Source organism: Myotis brandtii, unplaced genomic scaffold (assembly GCF_000412655.1).
Source record: "Myotis brandtii unplaced genomic scaffold, ASM41265v1 scaffold314, whole genome shotgun sequence".
Classification (NCBI taxonomy): domain Eukaryota; kingdom Metazoa; phylum Chordata; class Mammalia; order Chiroptera; family Vespertilionidae; genus Myotis; species Myotis brandtii.
This window is the reverse complement of record NW_005362033.1, coordinates 821632-827287: the sequence shown is the minus strand read 5'-3', so window position 1 is coordinate 827287 and position 5656 is coordinate 821632. Positions and strand designations below refer to the sequence as shown.

The window sequence follows — 5656 nt, the reverse complement described above, 5'->3', positions numbered from 1 at the left end:
CCTGCCTCTCCCCTCCCTCCCTGTCACCGAGGGCCACGCGCCAGCCAGGCCTCTGGTTGCCGGGAGCCACCTGCTCCGCAGGGCTCTTCCCCACCCGCCGGGCTCCCCGTTTGTGCTGGGCTGGTCCTGAGCACCCACCTTCAGGTGGGGACCCGGCCCAGGCGAGACGGCGTCACCCAGGACTGGCCCTTTAGGGGGTTCTGGATTCGAGGTCAAGGCTGCGTAGAGGCCACAAGCATCAGCAGAGTGTGGCTGCCCCCAATCCTGGTGCCACCAGCCCCGACCGGACCACGCCAAGCCCACAGGAGGTGGGGATGCATCCGGAACACGGCACGGAGAGCATGGTGCTATGGTTGTGATACTGGGATGGGTCCTGAATGGGAAATTGACCCAGAAAAGTGAAGAAATTATACTAAGCCTTTCTGCCCCAAACCCCTGCCATCACCCCTTCCAGGGTTCCACCATCACAATATTGACAAAGGCGGCACGAGCATACAACACAGTCAAGACAGTCTCTGCAATAAATGGTGCTGGGAAAATTGGACAGATACATGCAAAACGATGAAACTAGACCACCTACTTACACCATACACAAGAACAAACTCAAAATAGATGAAAGACTTAAATGTAAGTCGAGAAACCATAACAATCCTAGAAGAAACCATAGGCAGCAAAATCTCAGACACCTCTCATAGCAATATGTTTATGGATACATCTCCTAGCCCAGTGGCCGGCAAACTCATTAGTCAACAGAGTCAAATATCAACAGTACAATGATTGAAATTTCTTTTGAGAGCCAAATTTTTTAAACTTAAACTATATAGGTAGGTACATTGTTATTAACTTAATTAGGGTACTCCTAAGGCTTAGGAAGAGCCACACTCAAGGGGCCAAAGAGCCGCATGTGGCTCTCGAGCCGCAGTTTGCCGACCACAGTCCTAGGGCAAAGGAAACTAAGGAGAAAATAAACAAATGGGACTACATCAAAATAAAAAGCTTCTGCACAAGAAAAGAAACCAACAAAACAAAAGGGAGCCCACTGTATGGGAAACATATTTGGCAATGATCCATCTGATAAAGGGTTAATTTCCAAAATATACAAGGAACTCATGCAACTTAACAAAAGGCAGACAAACAACCCAATTACAAAATCTCCGAAGTGGACGTAAGATGGCCAAGAGGCATGTGGAAGATGCTCAGTCTCTGAAGTTACTCAGGGGAAGCAGGACAACGTTCCCTAAAGGCAAACGAAATCACCCCACTCTCCTCACCAAACTCCCAAAGGCTTCCCCATCTCCTAGGGAGGCCCAGGGTCTTTACCACAGACCCCTGGGTGTGGCCGTTTGCCTTCAGCTCCACCTCATACCACCCTTCAGTTCCTGCATCTCAGATAGCATGCTCCCTCCCAACCCTGGTCTCAGCACATGCTGTCTTCTCACTTGGTGTAAGTCCTCCCTCCCTTATCTCACTAACTCCTATTCTTTCTTTAGAGCTCAGTTTTGTGGAGGAAAAGGGGCCACATGCAACCTGCCTGGCTCAGGGGAGGCCTGTGTGGCAGTCTCGCAAACTCAGACCTAAAATAACCACAAGGTTTTAGTTAAAACTTTTTAACTAAAAGCCGTTTATGGTGGGTAGTCATGTCCTACACCAGCATCTTCCCTGACAAAGGTGAAACTTTAGCCCAATTGAGCCTGTCTATTGTCTTTTTGCATCTGTGATAACGTATCTTTGGAATGTCAAAGCAATTTTCCTTTTCCTGGACCCCTCAAAGCACAGGCATTCTGCAGAGACCACAAATCCCCTCATTGTTATTGAGTTCATTGTTGACTGTTAACTGTCATATACCCACCTAAGTGAAAGAAGTATGTGAAGCCTGGCCAGCGTGGCTCAGTGGTTGAGCATCAACCTATGAACCAGGAGGTCATGATTCGATTCCCGGTGAGGACATATGCCTGGGTTGTGGGCTCGATGCCCAGTGTGGGGCACACAGGAGGCAGCCCATCAATGATTCTCTCATCATTGATGTTTCTCTCTCTCTCTCTCTCTCTCTCTCTCACTCTCTCTCTCTCTCCCTCCCCCTCTCCCTCTCCCTCTCCCTCTCCTCTTGCTTCCTCTCTGAAATCAATAAAAATATGTTTTGAGCCCTGGCTGGTTTGGCTCAGTGGATAAAGCGTAGGTCTGCAGACCTAAGGGTCTCCAGTTCAATTCCAGTCAAGGGCATATGCCTGGTTGCGGTCTTGATCCCCAGCAGGGGGCATGCAGGAGGCAGCCAATCAATGATTCTCTCTCATTGATGTTTCTATCTCTCTCTCCCTTCCTCTCTGAATCAATAAAAATATATTTTTTAAAATGTTTTGAAAAAGAGAAGTATATGTCTATCATTTTGTTTTTTATCAATTCCCAGAGGTTTCCCCACTTTGCTTTCTCCAGCCTCCCTAATCAATCACCAATGGATTTCATATAACCCACATTCGTTTCCTCTTTTGATTGTGATGCATAAAATAAGGTGCAAAACTGCCATTCTCTGGAGCATTATCTCAATCTGTTGAGATTTTGCTTCCTGGCAATTGTTGACAGTTTGACGCAAACTCCCAAAAATTCTTCATAGGTTAGAATGTTTCTCACGTTGACAATGTGTGTCATTTCCTGGAGAATGCCTTCCCTCTTGCTCCCAGGCTAGGTCAGCTTCCTTCACTGCACGACCTTACAGACCCGGGTTTCACTCCTTCAGGGCACCAGCCCCTTTTTCTAGGGTGTTTATTTGTTCATTTTCTGCAGGGGAAAGGACATGCCTGTTTCCACTCCACAGTGTATCTCTAGTGCCTAGCCCAGCACATTGTAGATGCTCAGTAAACATATGTTCGATGACATTTTAAAATGCATGTTTACTTACTCAGACCCTACTATGCATCAATTCTTGAGTGTGGACCTTGAGAAAGAAGATGCCTATTAAGAAGGGCTCCAGTGGCTAACTGGGCTAAAATTTAATAACAGAGCCGAGCAGCCATTTCTACATAGGGGCCTTTCTCACCAACTGCACTTCAGGGTGAGCCTGCACAAGCTGTCTACCTGCCTGTGTTCCTGCCATCTGAGCCAGCCCTTATAAAGGAGTTCCTGGAATCCTATTTTAACCAATAGGACTGAGATTTCCTCATCCAATCAGAGCTGCATAGCTATCTCTCCCCCCCCCCACCCCATCAGCTTCTTCATTGACCAATCAGAACAGCTCCATTCTAACCAATCAGGACAGTACCTTTTGAACCAATCAAACTGTGAGGTTTTAGAGTCCTCATTTGCATGACAACGAACCAATCAGGAATCAGGAGTGTGGACTTCTGTCTATATAAGCCAGCTCCCCTCTTGTTTAAGAGGGTACTCTTCCTTCCCACCAAGACTTAGTGCTGAGTTTGCAGATTCCCTTTCCACTGAAGGAGGGGAAGGGCTGTGCTGCTTAGGCTGGAGCTGAAAGATGAAAGAGAAACACCAAAGATGTCTCACCAGAGCAAAGCAGCATGGAACAGTCCCGTGCAGGGCAGAACAGAGCTAACTGGAGAGGGGCCTGGCCCCAGACTATTTTCACAGCCGTGCTGTGTCACAATTGAGCTGTTTGCACTGAAATTGAGCTGTTTGCACAGAATAAAGTTTCCTTCTTTGCACAGAATAAAGTTTCCTTCTTTGCTGTAGCCCAAGTTGGGGATTCTTTTGGTGTTGAATTGATGCCATCAACCTTCAGTTGCTATGTGTTGGGCCCTAAGATGGTCCAGAGGTAAGACAGATGCTTGATCTCAAGGAACTCCATGCAGGTTAAAAGCAATTGATAGGGTATGGATTATGAAGACAAACTTCTGCAACAGAGAAGTGGCTATATGAGAAGAGCAACATGCTTGAGGAGTCAAGTAGAGGAAATACAAATCAATTCCATATGGGGAAATCAATTCAACATATCTTTTTTAAAAAAAATATGTTTCTATTGATTTTAGGGAGAAAGGAAGAGGGAAACATCAATGATGAGAGAGAATCATCGATCGGCTGGCTCCTGCACACCCCTTACTGGGCATCGGACTGCTGTAAGGTTTAATATGATTTAAGCTATCTCAAATTTTTCCCAATTCCTGACACCAATATTAGATTTATATAGAAGTTCTATTATAGTAAGAAATAGTTGTTACAGTGAGATCTGCAAACATATACAGAATTATATTAAAATTCATATAGAATAATATTTACATTTTTAAGTTACAACTTTGAAGTTAGAAGATGAAGTATAGCTTAAGTTTTACAACAAAGAAGACAAAAATACACAAGACAAAAATAGAGTTGACAGTAAAAATATATCTGTTCTTGATACAACATGTGGAAACTTTTGTCAGAAAGCTACATCTTCTTAATCTGACTGCCCAAATCACTAAAATATGGATGAATCAGTGCCATTTTGCCCGAAATTCGTTTGGCAGGATCATATACTAACATTTCCGAGAGAAGATCCAATCATCTTCATCCAAGTTTTTGACATGGAATGACAAGCTTTCTGGTTTCCCTGGGGAATGTATTCTTAATGTCCTGTAAAGACTCCACGTCTGGCCACACATCATTGTTGGGGGTACCCAAAGGCTATGAAAATTCTGAAGCGTTGATCAATTCCTGAATCCCCATGGAAAAGCGGTTTCTTAGTTGCTAATTCTGCAGATATGGCGCCTATACTCCAAATGTCAGCTGGAGTCGGATAGCGAGCTGGCCCCAGCAACACTTCTGGAGATCTATACCAAAGTGTGACCACCTCTAATAGGTATTCCAAACGCTCTGGCAAGGCCCAAATCAGCCCGTTTAATTGTCCTTTGTCATCAATCAATAGATTTTGAGGTTTTGAGTCTCTAGGACTCTTCTAGAGTGACAAAACACAATCCCTTGTAGGATTTGGTACAAATAACTCTTAACAGGTGCAGAATCCATGAACTGACCAGGAGGGATAGAATCCAAGTATTTCTTTAGATCCATGGAAAGATATTCAAAGATGAGATATAACCTGGAATCTTGCATGAGCACATCTTGAAGACTGACTATATTTGGATGACGAAGTTCTTTTAACAGAGAAATTTCCCGAATTGCTGTACTAGGAACCCCTTCCTCTTCACTTTCCAATCTGATTTTCTTCATGGCTACTGTTTGACCTGTAGTTTTGTGTCTACCCTTACACACAACTCCATAGGTACCGTCTCCAATTTTCTCTATTTTGGTATAGTCATCCATCGTCAGTCAATAGCTATGGCTACCACGCCGGCCTCGCTCTGTCCTTAACTTCCCAGGTCCGGCTTGAAGCTAAGTGCCTCAACAGGTATCGTGAATGAACACATGATGCTAAAAGTGTTTTAGGTGGCGAGGTCATTGTCAGAACTTCACGGGTGAGGGAAGCAAGACAGCACAGCATGTCCCACCACCTGCACAGTCACGGCGCTGCGCGGGGGGAGGGGGAGGGGGGGGATCGCGGGCTAGCGCCTTCCCCTGACCACCGCCCCTTAAACAGGAGGGGGTTCCCCGGCGAGCACCGCGAGGAAAGGAGAAGAGCTCACCCCCCGCTCCGCGAGCAGCAGGACTGTTCCCAAGGAAACAGTCACTGGTTCCCAGGCCGAGATCTCGCGGGGCTTGAGCTGCGGAAGTG

The 5656-nt window shown here is 45.8% G+C and overlaps 1 pseudogene; it reads right to left on the bottom strand.

Annotated features, from left to right (window-relative positions):
• Positions 1 to 4763: 4763 nt before the first annotated feature.
• On the bottom strand, positions 4764 to 5650 carry LOC102262496 (annotated as a pseudogene).
• Positions 5651 to 5656: the final 6 nt, after the last annotated feature.